This window comes from Nicotiana attenuata, chromosome 2, assembly GCF_001879085.1.
Source record: "Nicotiana attenuata strain UT chromosome 2, NIATTr2, whole genome shotgun sequence".
Lineage (NCBI taxonomy): Eukaryota > Viridiplantae > Streptophyta > Magnoliopsida > Solanales > Solanaceae > Nicotiana > Nicotiana attenuata.
This window is the reverse complement of record NC_031990.1, coordinates 31,099,679-31,125,813: the sequence shown is the minus strand read 5'-3', so window position 1 is coordinate 31,125,813 and position 26,135 is coordinate 31,099,679. Positions and strand designations below refer to the sequence as shown.

Sequence of the window (26,135 nt, the reverse complement as noted above, 5' to 3'; positions counted from 1 at the left end):
ATGGGAGCGAGTGGTACGCCTACCACGTGATATTATGAAATGGGATCGAGTGGTACGCCTACCACGTGATATTATGAGAAATGGGATCGAGTTGCACGCCTGCAACGAGAGGAAATTGAAACAAGTGAAAGTAGTTTGTTTTCCCTTATTCTGTGTTAGAAGAAATCAGATGTAGTTTCTTTTGTTATTCCTGATATTCCGTTTTATCTGCTACCCCATAAGCATGTTCCCCTCCCAGTTTTAATTATTTACTTTCCGCTATTATTTTGTTGTACTTGTATATATATATCTGCACAGGTTTATCTGGTAGTCTGGTCTAGCCTCGTCAATACTTCGCCGGGGTTAGGCCAGGCACTTACCAGCACATGGGGTCGGTTGTGCTGATGCTACACTCTGTGCATCTTTTTTCACAGATCCAGGTGTTGGAGCAGCATTTGAGTCGCAGTAGCATTCTGGGAGCGAGCCTTCAGTCCAGGGATTTTCGAGGTAACCTAGCTGACGTACGCAGGCCGGAGTCCCTTTTATGTTATTAGTTTATTTTCCTTGTTACGAGACAAACATTGATGTACTTCTATTCAGACTTGTTTTTAGCACTCTTTAGTAGTTCGTGAGTTAGTGACACCGGATCTGGGTGGAGTTGTATTTAGACTTCCGCATTTGGTTTTCACTTATCTATGTTTTTAAGACTTCCGCTTTATGTCATTATGTTTGATTTTACTAAATGGTTGGTAATTGTTGCGAAAAGGTAGATTAAATTGGCTTGCCTAGCTCCCATTAGTAGGCGCCATCACGACTCCCGAGGGTGGAAAATCCGGGTCGTGATAAATTGGTATCAGAGCTCTAGGTTACATAGGTCTCGCAACTCACGGACAAATTTGGTAGAGTCTGAGGGATCGGTACGGAGACGTCTGTATTTATCCCCCAGAGGCTACAGAGTTGGGAAAGTTTCACATTTGTTCTTTCTCGTCGTGCGGTTCTATTTCTCTAGTACCGATTGAATTTCTACTCTGTTCTTTCACAGATGGTGAGAACACGTGCTTCCTCTTCTACCGCGCAGCAACCCGAGCCCCGAGCAGCAGCCCCAGAGGTGGAGCCTCAGATTGGTTATGACGAGGAGATCCCAGCTCCAGCAGCTCCGGTGGGCCCAGCTCAGGTCCCAGAGGGGTTCATAGCCACCCCAGTTCTTCAGGACGCTTTGGTTAGATTGGTAGGCTTTGTGGAGAGCGTTATTCGAGCGGGTTTGCTTCCAGGAGTTCAGCCAGCGGTGGCAGGTCAGCCGGGTACAGTGGCTCAGGCTGGGAGTGAGATCACTTTTCAGGAGGCGGCTGATGTGGGCCGTAGAGTTGAGAGGGTTTTGCCACAGGGAGGTGGTCATGGGTCGGATAAGAGGCCACGTCGTGCAGGCAGATTCAGTGGTACCTCGTCTGGAGGTAGAGGTTCTTATGGTAGAGGCCATCCTCCTAGGCCCTTTCAGTCAGCTCTCCAGGTCGCTCATGGTACTTCAGGTGGTCATTCAGGTCGACAGGGTCAGCCTCAGTTTCCTCAGCTGCAGCGTTCGTGTAGATGTTATGAGTGTGGTGAGCATGGTCACAACAGGAGGGTTCGCCCGAGGTTGAGGGGTGCTCAGCCGCAGCAGACGAGGTCTTGCCATGCTTGTGGTGATCCGAGGCACATTGTCAGATTTTGCCCTCGAGCTTTGAGCAGCTCTCAGTATCAGAGTTCTCGTGCTAGGATTCGGGCACCAGAGGCTCCTCAGCCTGCCCAGCCAGTTAGAGGCGGTGGCAGAGGTGTTAGAGGTAGAGGTAGAGGTCATAGAGGTGGAGTTCAGGTCGCTAGAGGTAGAGGCCAGCCAGCAGCCAGGCCAGAGGCTGAGTCTTCAGATGCAGACATTACAGGTACCATTCTGATTCGTATTAGAGATGATTCAGTTCTATTTGACCTTGGGTCTATGTATTCGTACGTGTCGTCCTATTTTTGTACCGTACTTGGTCATGCCTAGTGATGCTTTGAGTATTCCTGTTCATGTATCTACACCAGTGGGTGATTCTATAGTGGTCGACCGAGTGCATCGTTCCTGTGTGGTAGTGTTTGAGGGTCTTGAGACCCGTGTTGACTTATTGCTCTTGGACATGGTGGATTTCGACGTTATACTAGGGATGTTGATTTTTGTATTGATCTGGCTCCGGGCACCCAGCCCATTTCCACTCTGCCGTATCGCATGGCCCTGCCAGAGTTGAAAGAGCTAAAGGATCAGTTGCAGGATTTGCTTGAGAAGGGTTTCATTAGACCCACCGTTTCGCCTTGGGGCGCGCCAGTGTTATTTGTCAAGGAGAAGGACGGATCGATGAAGACGTGCATAGATTACCGGCAGTTGAACAAGGTAACGATTAAGAACAAGTATCCACTGCCGAGGATTGATGATTTGTTCGACCAGCTTCAGGGTGCAAAGGTGTTTTCAAAGATAGACTTGAGATCTGGCTACCATCAGCTGAGGATTAGGGCGTCTGATGTCCCTAAGACAGCATTCCGCACTCGGTATGGGCATTATGAGTTTTTGGTCATGTCATTTGGGTTGACCAATGCCCCAGCAGCATTTATGGAGTTGATGAACCGAGTGTTCAGGCCTTATTTGGACTTGTTCGTGATAGTCTTTATTGATGATATTCTGGTGTACTCCCGCAGCCAGGAGGAGCACGAGCAGCACCTCAGAGTGGTTCTTCAGACTCTGAAGGATAGTCAGCTATATGCTAAGTTCTCGAAGTGCGAGTTCTGGTTGAGTTCGGTTGCATTTCTGGGTCATGTTGTATCAGCAGAGGGTATTCAGGTGGACCCGAAGAAGATTGAGGCAGTCAAGAACTGGCCTCGACCAGCATCAACTACTGAGATTCGGAGTTTCTTGGGGTTAGCAGGTTATTACCGTCGGTTCGTGGAGGGATTTTCTTCTATTGCAGCCCCGATGACCAGATTGACCCAGAAGGGTGCCCAGTTCAGATGGTCAGATGAGTGTGAGGCGAGCTTTCAGAAGCTCAAGACAGCTCTGACTACGGCACCGATATTGGTTTTGCCCACAGGCTCAGGACCCTATACAGTGTATTGTGATGCTTCCCGTATTGGGCTTGGTGCGGTATTGATGCAGGATGGCAGAGTCATTGCTTATGCTTCGAGGCAGTTGAAGATCCACGAGAAGAATTATCCGGTTCATGATCTAGAGTTGGCAGCCATTGTTCATGCTTTGAAGATTTGGAGGCATTACCTATATGGTGTGACGTGTGAGGTGTACACTGATCACAAGAGTCTGCAGTACTTGTTCAAGCAGAAGGAGTTGAACTTGAGGCAGAGGAGGTGGTTGGAGCTATTGAAGGATTATGATGTTACTATTTTGTACCACCCGGGGAGAGCCAATGTGGTGGCCGATGCATTGAGTAGGAAGTCCGCCAGCATGGGTAGTCTTGCTTATGTTCCGGTCAGCCAGAGACCGCTTGCTTTGGATATTCAGGCCCTGGCCAATCGATTTGTGAGGTTGGACATTTCTGAGCCTAGCAGAGTGTTAGCTTGTACGGTCGCTCGTTCTTCATTATTGGAGCGTATCCGTGATCGGCAGTTTGATGATCCCCATTTGTGTGTCCTGAGAGACACGGTGCAGCGTGGAGGTGCCACGAAGGTGACCTTAGATGATGATGGTGTTTTGAGGTTGCAGGGGCGAGTTTGTGTGCCCAATGTCGATGGGATTCGAGAGTTGATCTTAGCGGAGGCCCATAGTTCTCGGTATTCTATTCACCCGGGCGCCGCGAAGATGTATCAGGACTTGCGGCAGCATTATTGGTGGCGTAGGATGAAGAAAGATATTGTTGCATATGTGGCTCGATGTTTGAACTGTCAGCAGGTTAAGTATGAGCATCAGAGGCCTGGTGGTTTGTTTCAGAGGATTGAGCTTCCCGAGTGGAAGTGGGAGAGGATTACCATGGATTTCGTTACTGGACTTCCGATGACTCGGAAGAAGTTTGATGCTATTTGGGTCATTGTTGATAGGCTGACCAAGTCAGCGCATTTTATTCCTGTTGCAGCCACTTATTCATCGGAGAGGTTAGCTGAGATCTACATCCGAGAGATTGTTCGCCTTCATGGGGTGCCGGTATCTATTATTTCGGATCGGGGTACGCAGTTTACCTCGCGCTTCTGGAGAGCAGTTCAGCAGGAGTTGGGCACCCAGGTTCAGTTGAGCACAGCGTTCCATCCTCAGACGGACGGCCAGTCCGAGAGGACTATTCAGATATTGGAGGATATGCTCCGAGCTTGTGTCATTGATTTTGGAGGCTCGTGGGACCAGTTTTTGCCTTTAGCAGAGTTCGCCTACAACAACAGCTACCAGTCCAGCATTCAGATGGCTCCATATGAGGCGTTGTATGGTAGGCGATGTCGGTCTCCAGTCGGATGGTTTGAGCCGGGAGAGGCTCGGTTATTGGGTACAGATTTAGTTCAGGAGGCCTTGGATAAGGTCAAGATCATTCAGGACAGGCTTCGTTCGGCTCAGTCGCGGCAAAAGAGTTATGCGGATCGTAAGGTTCGAGATGTAGCTTTCATGGTTGGTGAGCGGGTCTTGCTCCGAGTGTCGCCTATGAAGGGCGTGATGAGATTTGGGAAGAAGGGCAAGCTTAGCCCTAGGTTCATTGGCCCATTTGAGATTCTCGATCGTGTGGGAGAGGTGGCTTACAGACTTGCCTTGCCGCCCAGCTTGTCAGCCGTGCATCCAGTGTTTCATGTGTCCATGCTTCGGAGGTATCACGGCGATCCAGCCCACGTGTTAGATTTCAGCACTGTCCAGTTGGACAAGGATCTGTCTTACGAGGAGGAGCCGGTAGCTATTCTAGACCGGCAGGTTCGACAGTTGAGGTCGAAGAGTTTTCCTTCAGTGCGTGTCCAGTGGAGAGGTCAGCCTCCTGAGGCATCGACCTGGGAGTCCGAGTCTGATATGCGGAGCCGTTATCCTCATCTATTTCCCGACTCAGGTACTTCTTTCTTTTGTCCGTTCGAGGACGAACGGTTGTTTTAGAGGTGGAGAATGTGACGACCCAAAGGGTCATCACCTGTTTTCTCTTTCATTCCGTGCTTCCGAGGCCTTGAAAACCTCATTTTTACTTGCCTCGATTTGCGTGCGCAGTCCGGGCGCGTAGCCGGAAAGCTTAAATATGAATTCTGTGTAAAAATTTATGAATTTTGATATTAATATGATTAAAGTTGACTTTGGTCAACATTTTGGGTAAACGGACCCGGACCCGTGATTTGACGGTCCCGGAGGGTCCGTAGAAAAATATGAGACTCGGACATATGCCCGGAGTCGAATTCCGAGGTCTAGAGCCCGAGAAATGAATTTTTCTGTGAAATTGTTTTTCTGAAATTATTAAGGAAAATGGAAATGAAAATTGATTAAAAGGCTGTGGTATCGGGCTCGTATTTTGGTTTCGACGCCCGGTACAAGTCTTATATATGGTTTAAGCGCTTCCTGTGAAATTTGGTCGAAATCGGACGTCATTTGACGTGTTTCGGACCTATATATCTAAAATTTGAAGTTTATGAAGTTAGAATGAAAAATGATGATTTTGAGGGTTGATTCATTGATTTTGATGTTGTTTTGGCGATTTGATCGCTCGGTTAAGTTCGTATGAGGTTGTGGAGTTAGTGTGTGTGTTTGGTTAGGAGCCCCGAGGGCTCGGGAGTGATTCGGAGGTGGTTCGGGATGTTTTTGGCCTTAGAGAAAGTTGCAGAAAATCTGCAATTTTTGCTCAGTTGTTCCCTCCTTCGCGATCGCAATCTTCAGCCCGCGTTCGCGTTCCTTTGGTTTTTTCCTCTTCCGCGTTCGCGTACTCGGTCACGCGATCGCGTAGCTTCAGCATTTCCTTCAATGCGTTCGCACCAGTAGACTCCCGTTCGCATAGACCAAACTTTTGGACCCCCAGTATTTCATCTACACGTTCGCGTTACCATCCACGCGATCGCGATGACCAGTCAGTGGGACCTTTCGCGATCGCATCCCTGTTTCCGCGATCGCGTAGGGAAAATTCGCCCAATTATTTTTAAAGCCTAAAAACAGACCAGTAACGGGATTTTTCACCCAAAACACACGAGTTCATCTTATCTACAGCACATAGGCGATTTTTAGAGCTATCCTTCACCAAAACTTCTTGGGTAAGTATTATCTAACTCGTTTTCTTCATTTTCTATCATCATTTATCAAATTCCTAGACCTAAATCATGTAGTTCATGGTAAAAATTGGGGAAAAGGGTAGAATTAGGGCTTCTCAATTTTCTTTGATTTAGACCTCGTTGTGGAGTCGAATTTGAAAACAAATTGTATATCCGGGCTCGTGGGGGGAATGGGTAACATGGAATTGGTTCGAACCTCGTGTTTTGACCAAGCGGGCCCGGGGTCGATTTTTGAAATTTTGGGAATGAAGCTTAGAAATTCATATTTAGGCATTGGGTTTAGTTTGTTTAGCTATCATTAATATTGTAAAGTTATTATTTCATAGATTTGCCTGTGTTGGAGCCGAATTCGAGGGGTAGAGCTATACTAGAAGCTTGAGTTGAGTTTGGAGCATTCGAGGTAAGTGTTTGGTCTAACTTTGGCTTGAGGGAATAGGAGTAGAGTCTTATTTGCTAATTGCTACTTGTCGAGTACGGTGTATAGGCATGGTGACGAGTATCTATATGCTGGTGTCGAGCATGACCGTGAGTCCTGAATTGCTATATTATCAAATTCTTAATTATTGTTTATGAGGACTTGGTTGGAAATCTTTAACACTGAGCCAGTGATTGATGAGACTGAGTATTGATTTAATTGTGTTAAGTAGAAATTGAGTAAGTTTGGTTTTGTTCCCTTGCCGGGATAGTTTATTATAACATCTTTCTCCCTTGCCGAGGTTATTTTGTGTATTGTGTTGAAAGAAATAGGATCGTGTGGCACGCCGACCACGAGATATTATGAAATGGGATCGAGTGGTACGCCTACCACGTGATATTATGAAATGGGAGCGAGTGGTACGCCTACCACGTGATATTATGAAATGGGAGCGAGTGGTACGCCTACCACGTGATATTATAAAATGGGAGCGAGTGGTACGCCTATCACATGATATTATGAAATGGGATCGAGTGGTACGCCTACCACGTGATATTATGAGAAATGGGATCGAATTGCACTCCAGCAACGAGAGGAAATTGAAACAAGTGAAAGTAGTTTGTTTTCCCTTATTCTGTGTTAGAAGAAATCAGATGTAGTTTCTTTTGTTATTCCTGATATTCCGTTTTATCTGCTACCCCATAAGCATGTTCCCCTCCCAGTTTTAATTGTTTACTTTCTGCTATTATTTTGTTGTACTTGTATATATCTGCATAGGTTTATCTGGTAGTCTGGTCTAGCCTCGTCACTACTTCTCCGGGGTTAGGCCAGGCACTTACCAGCACATGGGGTCGGTTGTGCTGATGCTACACTCTGTGCATCTTTTTGCACAGATCCAGGTGTTGGAGCAGCATTTGAATAGCAGTAGCATTCTGGGAGCGAGCCTTCAGTCTAGGGATTTTCGAGGTAGCCTAGCTGACGTCCGCAGGCCGGAGTCCCTTCTATGTTATCAGTTTGTTTTCCTTGTTCCGAGACAAACATTGATGTACTTCTATTCAGACTTGTTTTTAGCACTCTTTAGTAGTTCGTGAGTTAGTGACACCGGATCTGGGTAAAGTTGTATTTAGACTTCCGCATTTGGTTTTCAGTTATCTATGTTTTTAAGACTTCCGCTTTATGTCATTATGTTTGATTTTATTAAATGGTTGGTAATTGTTGCGAAAAGGTAGATTAAATTGGCTTGCCTAGCTCCCATTAGTAGGCGCCATCACGACTCCCGAGGGTGGAAAATCCGGGTCGTGACATGTTATTTGCTTACCCTATAGTTTTCCTTCTAACCCTCACATTATATTAGAAAAGTTTTTAATCCTACTTATAAAGAGATGGCCTCGCACAACCGTAAAGAGCGATATTTATAAATATAAACAATTGCTCTATTTATTTACTCATATTAATTTTCGTGTTGCTATTACTACTGATATTGGTAGAAGTGGTAGTGACTGTGATTATCTTACTGTTACCAGTCATTGGATTGATGATGATTGGATAATGCAAAAGCGCATTATCGCTTATAGAATAATTAATTCACGTCACACAGGGCAGTTTATTGCTAGCACGGTTACGGATATTTGTAGATATTTTTGCATTAGTGATAAAATAATATCAATTTCAATGAATAATGCTACTAGTAACACTAATGTTGTAGCCATTCTTACCACTACACTAAATTCTGCATTTAGTAATATTTTTCATGTTAGATGCATTTATCATATTTACCATTTAATTGTTGGTGATGGTATGAGAATTTTAAATGTCAAAATTGAAAAGGTTAAAATGGCTCTTCATTGGAGTTTTTGTTCAAACGGTAGAAATAGACTTAGAGAATATTTTAAAGATGCGATGAATTTGGCCTAAGAGAAAGAAAGGTTCCTAAACCTTGTCCAACTAGATGAAATTACATGTATGAAAGTTTAGTTGTTGCATATGAATATAGAAACCCCATAAACTCAAAGTTTAATGCTCATGTAAGTGATGATGATGAGCACCTTACAAATGAGGATTGAACTAATATTAAAATGCTTGTAGATTTTTTAGAAAAATTTCATATTGCTACAAATGAATTTTCTGGGCAATATTATCCTACTATTTCTAACTGTTTAGTTTATATTGTAAAACTTGCAAATTTGTTTGCTTATTTTTTAGAGGGTGGGGAAATTTATAAACAAGCTATTGATTATATGAGAAAGAAGTTTAAAAAATATTTTTTCCCTATTCCCTCTATTTATGGTGTTGCTGCTTTGTTAAATCCTACTATGAAATTAGGAGGTCCTCAATTTTGGTATCAAACTGTTTTTGAAGATGAGAAGTTGTCTACACTTTCGGAAGCACAAGCCTCAATTAAAATAAATGCTCAAACTATTTATAGTGCTTATCAAATTGCAATAGATCATGCTAGACCAAATGTTCCAACTCCTTCTTCTTCTAGTTCTCAAGCATCTAAAAGAACTGCGGGAGTAAGAACACTTACTGCTTGTGCCGGGTCCAGGGGTTCTCAAGGTTCTAGTACTAGTGATTGCTCACAACTAAATGAGCTTGAAGTTTATTTGTCATTGGAAATTGAGGAAGCGAATCCCGACGTCTCCTTTAATATTTGGATGGTGGAAGGACAAAGAAAAACACTTTCCGATTCTTTCAAGGATGACCCGAGACATTTTAACCATTCAAGCTTCAACAGTGTTATCGGAGAGCGCTTTTAGTCAAGCAAGACTTCAATTCAGTGATTATAGAGCGTCTATGAGGGAGAGCTTGGAAAAATGAGTACTTTTCAGAAATTAGATCCGTTCGGAACGAAGAAATTTTGGACTTGCTGAATCACAACCAAAGGTAGACGAAGCTTACGAACAAATGCTAGCTGAACTTGCGGAGGATGCAGCTTCGCCCGGAGGCGGTGATGAACAAGCTTCTTTTCCGCCATCACCAACGGAAATTCCTCCGAACCTTGAAGGATTTATGAAATTTATAAGAGATATCATGTAAAATTAATATGTAACTTGTATTTTGGCACATCTTGATTAGTTTCTTTTTCTTCTCAATGGTGGTATTATCACATTGTTGGGCTCATTCCATGAGGGAGGAAGACTAAGAAAGATATTGCCATGTTTTGTTAATACTATAATAAAATTATAACACATTCTCTTTACAATATTTTTGTGTTTAAATTTGAATTCACAATTCTATAATATAATTTTTGCAAGGAATTGCCTTAAACAACAATTTTTTAAAAAAATAATTGAAACTAACCGTTGGGTTTCACTTAGGCCCACATAAGCCCGTGACCGGCCCGGGATCGTCAATTCGTGGTTCCGATCCCGGGCCGGTTCCTACCAAAAGCCCACGAACCCCGAAACCACTTAGGACGGCCCACTTAGTACCGGCCCACGAGGCCCGGGCCCACTTAGGACCGGCCCACATTACATCCCTAGTGTTAATTGTAATTTTGCATCAAACGCAACACCTGCTTGTTGACGGGTAAATAGATTTACATTCATCTCGTTTTCATATCCACAATAAACAGAGTAGAGCACCAACGTGTTCATTAACTTATTTTTTCATTGACAGGTAAGTAGGTAGTCACTATTCACTAACTGTGCTTCTCATCTACGTATTTTCTTTGTTTAATAGGGTACATAGTGGAGGAGGAGATTTCGTCTATATTCTGCCTACTTTACGTATTACTGTACAGCAACATCTATAAAACGGCAAGTGATAAGAAAATGAACTTCATCTCCATATCTATTAACATCATTCTTCGGTTCCTGTGGATGGTGTCTTCCATATTCCTCAGCGTACAGTAAATCTTCCTGTCCAAACAAACAAGATGAAAACTTCAATAATCAGTTTGAATTTTAGAAGATTGATCACTGATTACAAAGCAAACATTCTCACTGATAAACTAAAAACAGAGTACCTCAAAAATTATACTACTACAGTGCTACTCTTTCCTATATCTAGTGGCTATGTCAAAAATTCTAACACTAGAATTCGAAATAAGTTTCGTCAGAAGTGATTGACTAGACCGTGGCACAAATAGCCGAACGGATTCAATATTTACTTTTTCTAGCCGTTATACACAAATTATATTTATATATATATATATATATATATATATATATATATTATATATTCATTGACTATTTCTAATTTAAAAAATTAGGTGTACGGTTATTTGGGTTAACTCTTCTTATAGGTTCAAGAGTGAGTACAAATTAGCTAAATATTTAGAAATCTATGTACAAATTAGATTATGTAACTGTTCGTCTTAAATACTGAATCCACCACCTCTATTCTATAAAAAATGAAAAATAACTAAACAAAAAGGTTGAGAAAATAGGACCGAGGTATACGCACCTAGATGGTGATCAATTAGCAGATTTTATGGCCGTTTTTCCACTAAGAGGTGAAGCAGGCAACATAGGCCTTGACAACAGCATAACAGACGAGGCAACATCTTGATCAACAACTCTCTGCCTAAGCTTCTTGGCTATATCTTCCCCAAGTTGCAAATCCTCTGCTCTAATTCTCATAATTTGACTATGAATATACGCATTCATAGTCTTTTCACTCCATTTCCTACAACAAGACTCCATATCTTTCTCTTGTTGACTCTCCATCTCACAGTTTTTAGAAGAGTATATCATTGTGGAAATGATAGATTCAACTATATATTCAGATGAAGTTTTGAGGCAAGCAAAGTGAAAAAAAACAAAAGTATGCCGCTATATGGTTGTCATGTTACATTGAAAAGTATTTATAGTTGTTACATGTGTCCTTGTTAATTACAAATACACGGTAGTGATATATGTGTGAGCGTCTACGGTGGGCCGGTGGGGAGCTGACTTACCTGCTGAGTTACGCATTAATTTTAGGTGGAGCTAGGCAAAGGCTTTTACCTTCTTGACACGTATATAGGGGTTGCCTAATTTTTTAATTAGAGGTGAACTTCACGTGTTGACAAGCCATATGCTGTTGTTGAGTTAATCATTTAAGATTTAAGGGCGAAATGAAATCAGTATACGTGCAAAATTTGAATATATTTTAGTAATTAAATAAAAAAAAAAAGGGTTGTTAGGTGCACAAATCATAGGGCGAAATTCAAAAATAGCCAAATTTACAAGTAGTAATGAAAAAATAGCTACAGTTTCAAAAATAATCGAAATTTAGCCACTTTTTATGTAAAGATAAATCTGAACGAAAACACTGTTTAAAATCTAAAAAATATTCCAGCATAATATATCGGAGTTCGACTTTTTACACATGTGAACTTCGAGCATAATTACTGGAGTTCCATCATAATATGTTGCAAGTTCATACACAGGTGCTCCAGTCTCTGGAACTTTCAGTATGCTGGAGTTCCAGCATAATGTGCTGGAAGTTCATATGCAGGTGCACCAATCTCCAGTATATTATACTGAAACTTTCCGTGTTGCAGCAAAATAATGGCTATTTTTCAATGACTTTGCAAACGATGACTAAATTTTTAATTACAAGTCCGAAAACTGTCTAGCCCGTGCTATTTTCACCAAAGCATTCCACGTCTACGCAGAATCCATAAAAAGGGTACGTCGAGGGAGTGTGATATAGGTAATCACTTTTAGTGGTTGATTCCGTGGCTCGAACCCATCTATAGGTCATACGGAGACAAATTATAAGAATGCACTGATGAAAATAAGTTTTACTATCCATTAAAAAGCTAATCTAAATTGTTAATGGTGAGAAGTTAGTTAAAAGTAAATTACGTGATCAGTGGAGATGTATTACCACCTGATATACCTGGTGAATATGCCTTTTAGGTATATAGAGGAAGACTTTTGCTTGGTCGCATGTGTAAGGTTGCTGAACTTTTAATTAGAGATGTAGTACTTCATTTGTTGACAAGTCATATGTCATTTGTGAGTTATCGATCAAGATTTTAGACCGAGGAGAACTTAACATTATATAAAACATGTAAGTGTATTACAATAAGAAAATAAACATATAACAGGTGTCACATTTTGTACAAATATCAATTAATATAGGCACGCAAATAGATGTTAGCTGAAAAACTAGCCCAAGCTGTTGATGTTACATGACTCAGATAGAATTCTTCCTGACCTTTTAACTAAGATTATTTCTTTCTCCAACAATTTTTATTGATATAAACTAATCGTACTACTTCACTATATAATTTTAAACTTGATTGATTAATTGACGAAAATATTATTTCATTTATTCATATTTCAAATAATTATTCAAAATATAGCAGGTGTCACATTTCAAATAATTAAGGCTAGGCGAGCTAGGGCATCCTGATAGTCACCGCGATTTTGGGTACTTAGGCGCATCAAGGTTGAGGAGGTCGTGGGGGCTATGCGTAAGATGAGCAGGGCAGAGCTACCGGGCCTGACGAGATTCCGGTAAAATTTTGGAGGTGTGTGGGTAGAGCAGGTTTGGAGTGGCTGATTAGGTTGTTTAATGTTATTTTCAGGACGAAGAGGATGTCAGATGAGTGGAGGTGGAGTACGTTGGTTCCGTTGTACAAGAACAAAGTTGACATCTAGAGTTGCAACAACTATAGGGGTATCAAATTATTGAGTCATACCATGAAAGTTTGGGAGAGGGTGGTAGAAGCGAGGGTGAGGAGGACGGTGTTTGTATCAAAAAACCAATTCGAATTTATGCCGGATCGTTCTACTACGGAAGCTATCCACCTTATTAGGAGATTGGTGGAACAGTACAGGGATAGGAAGAAGGATCTGCACATGGTGTTTATCGATCTTGAGAAAGCGTATGACAAGGTTCCTAGAGAGGTTCTTTGGAGATGCCTAGAGGCTAAATGTGTGCGGGTTGCTTACATTAGGGCAATTAAGAACATGTATGATGGAGCTAAGACTCGGGTTAGGACAGCGAGAGGCGACTCTGAGCATTTTTCGGTTGTTATGGGGTTACATCAAGGATCTGCACTCAGCCCATTCTTATTTGCCCTGGTGATGGACGCACTAACATACCATATTCAAGGAGAGGCGCCATGGTGTATGCTATTCACTGATGACATTGTTCTGGTTGACGAGACGCGGAGTGGTGAGAGGCTGGAGGTTTGAAGACAAGCCCTTGAGTCTAAGCTTTTCAAGTTGAGCAGGACGAAGATGGAATATCTTGAGTGCAAGTTCAGTGCCGAGCCGAGGCAAGCGGGCATGGATGTGCGGCTTGGATCGCAGGTCATTTCTAAGAGAGGCAGTTTCAAGTACCTCGGGTCGGTTATCTAGGGGGATGTGAGATTGACGAGGATGTCACACACCGTATAGGGATGGGGTGGATGAAATGAAGGTTAACATCTGGAGTCCTATGTGATAAGAAAATGCCACCGCTACTCAAGGGTAAGTTTTATAGAGTGGTGGTTAGAACAATCATGTTGTATGGGGCTGAATATTGGCCAGTTAACATGTCCAGAAGATAAAAGTAGCAGAAATAAGGATGTTGGGATGGATGTGCGGGCACACGAGGATGGATAAGATTAGGGATGAAGTTATTCGGGAGAAGGTGGGCGTGGCTCCCATTGATGACAAGATGCGGGAAGCGAGGCTCAGATGGTTCGGGCACGTACAGAGGAGAAGCTTGGATGCCCTGGTAAGGAAGTGAGAGCGGTTGGCGTTAGTGAGTACGAGGAGAGGTAGAGGGCGGACTAAGAAGTATTGAGGAGAGGTGATCAGGCAGGATATGGCGAGGCTTCAGATCTCCGAGGACATGGCACTCAATAGGAAGCTGTAGAGGTCGAGCATTAAGGTTGTAGGTTAGGAGGTAGTTGAGCATATTTAGTCTACCAGTGTGAAGATAGGCTGGTAGGATTTAATATTAGACTGCTAATGATCAATGTTGTGTTTACACTACTCTTCTGTTTTCATAGTGTCGGACCTTATTTACTGGTTATTATTTCTGCTTTCTATTTATTTACCGGTTCTTATGATGTTATTATTATTTCTATGGTTTTTTGTTGATGTACTGATGTATTATCTCTTTTTCGTTTTCTTGAGCCGGGGGTCTATCGGAAACAGCCTCTCTACCCCCTCAGGGTAGAATTAAGATCTACGTAGACACTACCCTCCCAACCCCTTGTGAAATCTAACTAGATCGTTGTTGTTAGTTGTTAAAGCAGATATTGATTGGAATGAAGAGACTATTTTGCTTTCAGATATGGATATTCTCAATCTTATTTAATTAATTGGACGCCTATTCAGCAAGCTAGACGATACATTCGAGTATAAAAAACATTTAAGAATCTTCAAAATAGCCTAAGTGGATTACAAAGACTGGCTAATAGGTCTCTATCAAATCTGCACAGTCCCATTACCGTTGCCAAACGTTCAAAAACTGATAAAGACAAATTCTTTAGCAATAATGCAACTACAAGTGGTCACAAATGGCAGGTGAATTGCAATTATGGGTGGGTCACATGGTCATACTAGGATTTCTGCGTGAGGTAATTGGAAAACAAGTGGCATCTTTTTTAGCAATTAATAAAGATTCAAATATGACAGATATTTCATAATTAAGCCTAATTTTTTACAATCGCTATCTATAATATTCAAGATATTGGAATTACCAGACACGTGGAATTGTTGGAAAGTGCTATTCTGTCCTCACACAATTATTAAGCTTACTTACAGAATCAATCAAAGCAAAACCAGACATGTAACTGCATCTAAAGAGATACAAATAGTTCAAAGATAATTGAAGTATAAATTTATTTAGAAAACATTGACTGATAACGTAGAATAAATATTAACATGTCATAACATATTAATTACACTGATAATATATCTGCTCCGAAGGTATTTCGGAAATAACCTTTCTACTCCCTCGGGGTAGAAGTAAGGTCTACGTATACACTACCTTCTCAGACCCCCACTAGTGGGAGTTTACTGGGTTGTTGTTGTTGATAATATATCTGCACTATTGATATACACAATTTAAATCCTTAAGGCAATGCACATGAAAACAGTCCACACCCAATACAATAACCATAAGGTGACTTTCCGTATAACTCAAAAAATGTCCACTCTTCATCGGAGGCGGATCCACAGTGTAAAATATGGTTCACGTGAATCCGTGATCCTCGAGTTAAAGTATAGATATGATGTACATAATTTGGCAAAAATGGATATATATATTTGATGGAACTGATTTTGATCTCTTATTTCCCACAGTCAAAAGAGACAAGCGTGCACTGATTTTGATCTCTTATTTCCAATAGCCTAAGGTTAGGGGGTCTAGATCTCTTCATCTTCTTTCTTTGATAGTCATTGACATGACAAGCAGCAACCACCTTTAAGGTGGATTTACCTTTTTGATGAATGTCTTTTCTTTATTGAGCCTAGTACAACGTTATGTTGAAGACAAAATGTTGCAGTTGCAGAAGTGAATTACCAATTATACACTTATGGCTCACAATTTATGTCTCTTTCAAGGTATATTGCAGTCTGCAGATATCCTAGGATATATTAAGTTTTAAACAGTAAGTGGAATTATTACAGGACAGAGAGAAACAGTCATCCTTATCCACCCCATGATATGTAATCAACTTACAAATTCAAGTGAGTTCAACTTCATAGACCTGCCAAAATTGCACTTCTGAGCAAAAGAAGGGTAAGATAAAGACATTTGCGGCTAGCACTAGAGTATTTACAGTTAAAAAATGACTACTGGATTGGTGATTTTGCAAAATATATACGCAATTCCTACACACTGCAAAACCTGCAGGAAGTGTGGGTCTATGGGATAGCACTTAGCAGTATCAATTAAGGCTTGACACAAGCGGGCTGAAGATCTTTCACTGGAATTATGAAAACAAGTGGAACGCACTTATATAGATCTTTATAAAATTACGAACTCAGGTTTTCAGATATTGCCTTGAAACCAAACTGTAAGCAACTTGAAGAATCTCACCGTTAAGGTGTCCCACATTGGTTGATGGATGAACTGTTTAATTATCTTCTTTTATAGTATCGATCAATTCTCAAAACTCATGAGCTAATTTTTGCAGTTGATGTAAGGCTCCGTAAAATTTTGCTAAGTAATTTAAAATTTTGTGGTCCCAAGGTAGGTTAATTATATTATTGTGTATGCAGACGAGGACTATTAATATGATGGATATCAATTGGATATGGTAATAAGTGAACGAGGCATATTATAAGTGATGTGCGATCTAAGGAGAGGCCTAAGTCTAAGTCAAGTTGAAAAATTACATACTAGACTAAAATTTCAAATGAGTACGCACAAGACCAAACTTTGGATGAGTATATTTACATATATATAAGGTTTTATATGATGCACAACCTATCAAATGAAAGATCTTCGAGTCTGATTTCTAGCGCTTCAAACCGTTCGTCATTTGGACACTCCTACAAAAAGTGATGACCAAATTACTAAAAGCTGGCAAAATGTAATTCTGCGGCCAATTGTGCGACCGCAAAACAATTGTGCGAACTGCAAAAGTGGTCTGCGAATCGCAAAATGGTCGCAGACCTGTCCAGTGCAGCCCAGTTCTGGGCATCAGTTTTGCGGTCCATTGTGCGACCCGCATACCCGTTCTGCGGTCAATTCTGCGACCGCAAACCTGAGTTCGGAGGGTTCATTTTCCTATTTTCTTAACCCAACCTCATTTTGATAAATAGCCTCTGGGGCTTTTATTTGGGGCAATTTTTTGGTGAAGCTAGAGAGAGGTGAGAGCATTTTAGAGAGAGAAGGAGAAAACCTAACCTCCCAATCATCCAATCTTGCACCAATCCTCAAGAATCAAGGAAGCTAATTACTAGATCATTATCTTTCCGGGTAAGTCCTACTTCTAAGATTTCATACAAGAGGTTATGAGTTCAAATATATATTTTGGGGTTGGAAATAGGCCATGCATGTGACACAAAGTTGTAGTATGTGGAGTAATGAACCATTTTGGGTAGTTTCTTGTTGAAATTGGTTGAGGGATGAAAGGATCTCCATTGTAGAGCCTTGTAGTCTATTTCGCATGTTAGGTGCTTGACAAAATTCCTAAGAGAGTTACATCATGGGAATCCTTCTAATTATTAATCGATTTTCACTATCTTCCTATAGATTGTTATTGCTAGCCGTGTTGGGGCGTTGTAGTAATTTAAGGAAAGCTCGAACAAGGTATGTTGGCTAAACTTTCTCTCTTAGAATCGAATTCCATAATGTTCCCGTAAGTTCAAGTATGGCTGGCTCAAAGATTCCTAATTTCTATATTCCGGGTTATCTCCTATAAACTTGACTATTCCGAATGATCCTTATGTCGAAAGATATATGTTCAAAGTGTGGTTTGTTAAAATGTTATGGCTTTGAGTCGTTTTCCAAATTAAAGCTAGTGAGCCAAATTGTATGAGAAAAATTCAATATGCTTGAGACTCTTAATTGCTCATATGTGTGCCTAAAGCCTTGGTTGAAAATATTTTGTTGTTGCTAATCTGTTAGGATGCTTGAAAATTAAATAAGTGAGTTGGGGAAATAGAGTGTGGCCAACGTGCCAAGAACTTAAGTTATAATTGCAATTGGTGATGCCAATGAAATGAGAAGATGTGAGACAGATCATGAAATGAGCCTCGACGTAACTGTTCATAAATCACATCAAAAATAGAATTGCCTAAAAGCTTGTGTACTTAATTTATACCCATAAGTGGTTGTTTTAAATAATGTTTTGCTTTATAAATATATTTAGTGTGATTCGAGTCAATATACACTCAGGTATTGAAATTGTACGTTGTCATTTATGGGAAAGAGAATTGTACGTATAAATGGTGTATTGATTGTTTATGATCTTGATGTGTATTTCTACTGCTGGTTGGTATGCCCCATTCTCTGAGAAGAAACCTTTTGTGCTTAAAATTTCCATAACTAATGAACTTGAGGTATACGATTTTCCGAAATATTCTATATGTTAATAGTGGATGGTGATCCTTGGAAATAAAAGAAGTAAAAATGTGGAATATGAAATACGGCATGTGGAATATGAAATACGGCCAGCGGGCCATGAATAAAGAATATTGTGAAAGGCCAAAAGAGCCAAGGAGATATTGTTGTTGTGACTGAGTAAAAATACTAGTGAAGGTATATATAAAGCGAAATATGTTGAGGTGAACACATTTGTAATTATGTTACCTTTATGTGCAAACCAAATCAAAAATGTTTTGGGAGTATTATTAGCAAACCGAGGAAGGGTAGGTCATAAGGCCCACGCCTGAAACTACACGTGCCGGTATAGGGGTGAATTGTATTTGTTTCCTGTTATTTGGGATAAAATTGAAATATTGGTGAAATTATAATTATTCCCCTTAATTGGGATGAAACTGGTAATAGTTGTGAATTGGGAAAGTCAACCCACACGGCATATGTGGGGAGGCGGCCTAGCTGATCGGGTGGTGATAAGACGCCATGTTGCACACATGGTTGTACTACTCTTGGTAACAACTTTCTTTCGCATCACCTATCAAACCACATTGTTCGTGTGGAGATGGCCTAGCCGATCGGGCATGATCGGACAGTGTGCTAAAAAAAACGATGGTATATCAGTGCTAATGATCTCCCAACCAAAATTGTATATGAAGTTTGTATTTTGAAAATTATTATGTTTTAACCGGACATTTGGATATTGTTGACTGTGACTTGTTGTTTCTATGTGTTGGCTTTTCCTATATGGGCATTCTATTTTGAAAGAGGACTTTTAGCTATACATACTAGTGCTATTCAACGGTACTAACGTCCCTTTTTTAAGGGGTGCTGCATCTTTAATGGATGTAGGTGATTCCACAGTAGGTGGCATTGATCAGTGATAGCAATACTGTCTCTTCAGCTGTCTTGGTAAGCCCCACATCATCTCGGGGTCATGTATCTTTTGTTTCTCATGTACTGTGTTTTGAGGTATAGCTGGGGCCTTGTTTCCGGAATTTCCTTATTACTCTTCGGTTGTACTTAGAGGCTTCGTAGACAGATTTTGGGTGGTGTTTGATGTTGGGAATCGAACTAGAAATGTTGGTATTTGGCAAAATATGTTTTTCATTAAATCTATAAAATTTTAATATTTTGAAAATTATGAATGAAGATACTAATGGAAATAAAATGGAAGTTGCTAATGAAAACTACTTAGTGTTTGATTAATGGAGTACATCTCCTTTTTATTTATGGATGAGTTTGGATAGAAGGAAATCTAACAGGCTTGCTCGGCTGGGTCCACTCATTTGAGCGTCGGTCGCGCTCTCAGAGTTTGGGGCGTGACAGTTGAGTTAGATCCAAAATGCATTTTCTTCACATAGTATATGACCCAAACCCATCCCTAAAGTTGATTTACCGAATATTGGTCTCATGTTATATTGTCCACACTTCAAATTACTAACTTGGAGGAGGATGAGATTGAGGGTGCTAAATGTCCTACATTGGTGGAAGAATAAACTGTTCCTCTCCTTAACATTGAGTTAGGCTTAACATTTATTTTTCGCAAGTTATAGCATGTTTGGCCAAGCTACAAAAATTAGCTTATTTTGAGAAGTGCTTTTTCTCAAAAGTGCTGTTTTCAAAAATATTTTTGGTGAAAAACAATTTGTGTTTGGCTAATTAATTTAAAAAGTACTTCTGAGTAATAATTAGTATTTGGCCAAGCTTTTAAAAACTGCTTCTAAGTGTATTCTTCTCAAAATTGCTTTTCAAAAAAGTATTTTTGGAGAGAAACTACTTTTTTCTGCTTCTCCAAAACTGCTTCTGCTTCTCCTCAAAAGTACTTTTTTTCTTTCAAAAGCTTGGCCAAGTACTTCAACTTTGAAAAACAAGCACTTTTTGGGAAAAAAAAAGTGCTTCTAAGATTGGATAAGCTTGGCCAAACAGGCTATTATTCCAATTGTATCTTCCCTTCCGAAGGGAGGTGAGGCAGCTCTATGGATTACCACTGGGGTGGCAAACGGGTAGGTTGGATCGAATATGGGTGGGTAAAAAATGGGTAATATAAAATAGATAAATTATCCGATTCGATCCGTATTTACGGATAGAAAATAGGTTACCAGCGGATAATATGGATGGACGGATGATACGGATATCCATATTATCCATGACTTCTTGAATATGATCACTTTTGGAAGAATTCTTAATCTCCCCAACTATACATTTTATGTTGTGCCTCACACAACTGACATTAGTAGCGTGAGAACTCTTTTTATCTCACAAATTTGTGAATCCATACACTTTTGGGTTCACAAAATTGTGATACAAAAAAAAGGCCTCACATAATTAGTGTCAGTTATGTTCCTAATTATAGTGTCACAAGGGCAGACATAGCATATAGTGTTCAGACACTAAGCCAGTTGACAAGTGTCTAGCGTATATAAAATTTTAACTCGTACTCTGTCAAATAATAGTATAGAAAGATATCGAACCCACAGAGGTTAGTTTATCTATTCTACAGATGTTTCTTGTTTTAGTTACTATTTGAGAAAATCAGAAAGAGTTGAGTTTTAAATTAACTAACTAAAAATGCACGAATGGAGCAATAGAAAATATTTTTGTTTTTCACATATATAATAAAAAGGTGTTGGGATCCTGACTTCACTTAATATTTTTTTATTATATAGTAAATACATTTATTCTTCAACTTCTATTTCTCATAAATGTATAAATGCCTCTCACGATTACATTTATGTATTATTACTATAGTTGAACAATTAAGTGCACTCCTCTCGGTTATACAAATTAATTGTCAAAATGGTAATATTAAAGAACCAGAAATATATACTTGAACTAAAGCATGCTCTTTTTTTTAGTAAGTCCCTTTCGGTTACCCTACTTGTTATAACTGATTACTACAATATTCGCCTCTTTCGATTACAAATAAGTGTAGAATCAATTTTAACATATAAGAGCTAGATGTCACTAAATATAGGTTAACATCTATCAATACCAAAATTAATTATTACCTCCTCTGCCTCTTTCGATTACAGAATTAGTAAGAAGTTAATATGTAGTACTAAATAGATGGATGTTAACAAATTAAATACACCCAACTATAAAGCAGATAAAATTTAAATCAAAAGCTTCAGCTCAAGTATGTGAAATTGAAGAATAATATCTACTATTATATAAAAATATTAAGATCCGTCATTTCCAACACAAGAAAAGTTACTCCATAATGGAGTTAATACCAACAACGAAAATATTCTTGCCCATTAAATAATAAAATAGAAAGAAATATTCAAGAGAATAATTCCCCCTATTTAATTAAAAACATGAGTTAGATTAATTTCCAATACTATAATTTATTCGGTACTAGAGATGAAGCCTGAGTAATGGCTAAAAGATGAAAAAGAAATAAAACTAAAGAACAAAGAGAAAGGAAAACCTTTCTGCTCAATATTTCACTTCTCAGATTTCTCCCCTTTCCTTCACGAACGATGCCTCTTTATAGGCAAGCCATGACAAGGTTTTCAATTATCTTCTGGATATGAACTTGTCATGGCTGGTTGTGGCCTTGTTATGCTTGGTTCTGAGCTTCTTTGGTTATGGATCGGTTATAGTTTATTGTAGCCGGTTGTGAGTCGGTTATAGTTTGTTGTAGCCGGTTGTGAGTCGGTTGTCCTTTGTCATGGCAGATCACGTCTTTCTTTAGCACCATATTTTACTCTGCTTTAGCTTGTCCGTTTTTCTAATTACTCTGTAATATTCTCGTTCCTGGACCAATACTTCTTTAACCTTTCCTGCATAATTTAGACAAAGTATGAAAGAAATATGATAGTTTTTTTTTTGTGTTTTTCAAAGAAATTATATGTTAAAAATCAAGTAAAATGCACTTATCACCAGCTTATGCAGAAACCGAAAAGATCACATTTGGAAGCTGCTCAAAGGGTAGTTAGATATGCAAAGAATCAACCAGGTCAAGGCATACTGTTACCTAATGGAGATGTCACTCCAGTAACTCACACTGGTGACAAAATATTTCAGATAGAAGCACACTTAAAGATGTCTTTTATGTTCCTCAGTTCAAGTTCAACTTATTATCAGTGTCCAAAGTGACAAGAGATCTTAAATGCTTTGCTTCCTTTATCCTGATTTCTGTGTCTTTCAGGATCTCTTCAGTGGCAGGGTGAGGGAGATTGGTCGAGAAAGAGATGGTCTATACTTTTTACATAAATATGGTGGAAAGATGCTTACGACAGTATCTTTAGCTGTTGCTGAAATAAAGTCAAGATAGGGTGACACTATAATTGATGTTTCCTTGTGGCATAAAAGACTAGGGCATGTATCTAGTATTGTTCTTAGAAAACTGTTTGCTGCCAAACTAGCTACTATCAATGACACTATCAATAAGTGTTATGTGTGCCCTTGTGCTAGGCAAACCAGGCTGTCATTCCCTTCTAGCTGTATTAAGACTATTGCTGCATTTGATTTAATTCATCTTAATGTTTAGAGTCCATATAATTGTGCAACTTTTGATGGCAATATTTTTTTTTTATAGTTATTGATGACTTTACTATGATGACTTGCCTTTTTCTACTGAAGCTCAAATCTGATGTATGTGTGGCGCTTACTCAGCTTATTGTGCTCATTCAAACTCAGGTTAACAAAGTTGTGAAAGCAGTCAGGTCAGACAATGGCTCTGAGTTTGTCAACTCTAACTGTACCACATAGTTTCAGAAGTATGGTATCATTCATCAAAGAACCTGTGCTTATACTCCTTAGCAAAATGGAGTTGCTGAGAGAAAGCACAGGCACATCCTCGAAGTCACACGAGCTTTAAGGTTTCAGGCCAATATTCCTATCAAGTATTGGGGGCATTGTGTGCTTGCAACAATGTACCTCATAAATAGGATGTCATCTTCTGTTCTTCATGGTCTTTCCCCTTTTGAACTATTGTATGGTAGAGCACCTAACCAGGGTCACTTAAGAATTCTTGGTTGCTTATGCTTTGCCAAGCAAGTTCATAAAACAGATAAAATTCTGCCCAGGGCCAAGCCAGTTGTTCTCATGGGCTTCTCTGATACTCAAAAGGCCTACATTCTACTGGATCTCTCTTCTCGTTGTTTTTTATCAACAGGGATGTATCCTTCAGGGAAAATACATTTCCCTTCAAAGACATCACAACCACATCACCGCCTATTTTCTTGCCTCCTGATCTGTCCATTTCTAGTGAAGAGCAGCCTTCACTTCCTCCTGTTCCTGCTAGGCATGATTCTACTGACTCTTCTCCTTTGCACCAGTCTGTAGCAGCTGTGATGCCTTCTATACTTCCTCCTCCCACTCAGCACTCCACTGGTTTGAGGAGATCTTTTAGGACAAGGCAGGCTCCTATATGGATGAAGGAATTTGTGTCACATCCTGGACACAAATCTGTTCCCTATTCCATTGCTAACTATGTGTCCTATGATAGAATTTCTCCCAAATATCAGGCCTATTTGATAGCATTCTCTGCAATCCAGGAACCTACTTCTTTCCAGCAAGTTGCTCAAGATCTTAGGTGGGTTGAAGCTATGAGCTAAAATTGCAGATCTAGAATCCAATCACACCTAGGATGTCGTGTCCTTGCCTGAAGGCAAGGTGCATATTAGTTGTAAGTAGATCTATAAGGTGAAGCACAAAGCTACAGGAGAGGTGGAGAAGTTCAAAGCCAGGCTGGTGGCCAAAGGGTACATCCAACGGGAGGGTATTGACTACCAAGAAATATTTAGTCCAGTAGTTAAGATGGTTACTGTTAGAACCATTCTAGTTGTGGCTGCCTCTGAACAATGGCACATTCATCAAATGGATGTGTACAATATTTTTCTTAAAGGAGGTCTCTATGATGAGATATACATGACCTTACCACAGGGCTTTCAAAGTTAGGGGGAGACAAGACCAGCATGTAGACTTTTGAAATCCCTGTATGGGCTCAAACAAGCACTAAGACAGTGGAACGCTAAGCTGTCTGAGACATTTCTGGGGTTTGGCTTCATGCAAAGCCAACACGATCACCCCTTGTTCATAATAGGGTCAGGGGAACATATCACAATCATCTTAGTGTATGTCGATGACATGCTAATCACTGGGCCTAACTGACACTAGTAGCTGAGATGAAGACCAAGCTGCAACTGACATTCAAAGTGAAAGACCTAGGAGATCTTAAATACTTTCTTGGCATTGAGTTTGCCAGGTCACAAAGAGGCATTCTAATGCACCAAAGAAAGTACACTCTAGATCTGATTTCTGAGCTTGGATTAGGAGCTGCAAAACCTGCAGCAACACCTATTGAAGCCAACATCAACTGACCACTACGGAGTATGATGAACATACTAGCAGCTCTAATGCAACTAATTATGAAGTGTTAACAGACATCAGCCAGTATCAAAGATTACTGGGGAAACTACTCTACTTAACTGTCACAAGACGAGACACAGCATATAGTGTTCAGACACTAAGCTAGTTTATGCAGAAACCGGAAAGATCACATGTGGAAGCTGCTCAAAGGGTAGTTAGATATGTAAATAATCAACCAGGTCAAGGCATACTGTTATCTAGCAAATAGAGAAACACTATCACTGCATATTGTGATGCAGACTAGGTAGCCTGACCTATCACTAGGAAGTCAGTAACATGCTTCTTCATCAAATATGGTGATTCCCTGGTATCCTGGAAGTCAAAGAAACAAAGCACCATTTCTAGGAGTTCTACAGAATCTGAGTACAGAAACATTGCATCAACTGTAGCTAAATTGGTGTGGATACTTGGTCTGTTCAAAGACAATGGTATAGAAGTTGGCCTCCCCGTGAACATCTACACTGACAGTAAAGCAGCATTTCAAATAGCAGCCAACCTAGTGTTTCACGAACGAACCAAACACATTGAAATAGACCTTACTTTATAAGGGAGAAGATACAGAATGGTCTGGTACAAATAGAATATGTAGCTATAAAGGAGGCGTTAGCAGACATTCTAACCAAAGATCTACCACGAGTACAACACGAGTATTTGCTGTCCAAGCTAGGTGTACTTGATATTTTTCTACCACCTAGCTTGAGGGAAAGTGTTGAGACAAAAAATATAACTTGAGTACAGATGTAGTTTAGTCTATTTATGTGGTAGCAGATTAGTGTATTAGTTAGTTAGTTAATGATACATGTGATTGGTTAGTAAGGTGGTTAGAATATATATACAGAATGTACAAGTAATGAAAAGCAGAGCATTCATTTTTCTTCACTGTTACATCCATCTGTGTGCTCCTCTTCTCTTCTTTATTCTCCCTCGTTAGTTAGGGTTTCCATTGCTCCTCAAACCTCCATTTCATCAGAGACACAAAATAAAGTTTTTCGTAATGAACTTACAAAATCAAGGTTAAGAGATTGCCATATGAATTCAACTTCATCGACCTATCACATTTAACTTCTGAGCAAAAGAAGGGTCATAAGATAAAGACTTTGCGGCTAGCACTAGAGTATTTACAGTTAAAAATGACTACTGGATTGGCGATTTT

General features: G+C 40.0%; 1 long non-coding RNA gene across 1 annotated transcript; it reads right to left on the bottom strand.

Moving 5' to 3' along the window:
* Window positions 10,152-11,425, bottom strand: LOC109206492. The gene is made up of 2 exons (XR_002064883.1): window positions 11,024-11,425; window positions 10,152-10,476 (listed from the first exon to the last, which is right to left on the bottom strand). It is a non-coding gene; the product is annotated as an uncharacterized LOC109206492 (long non-coding RNA).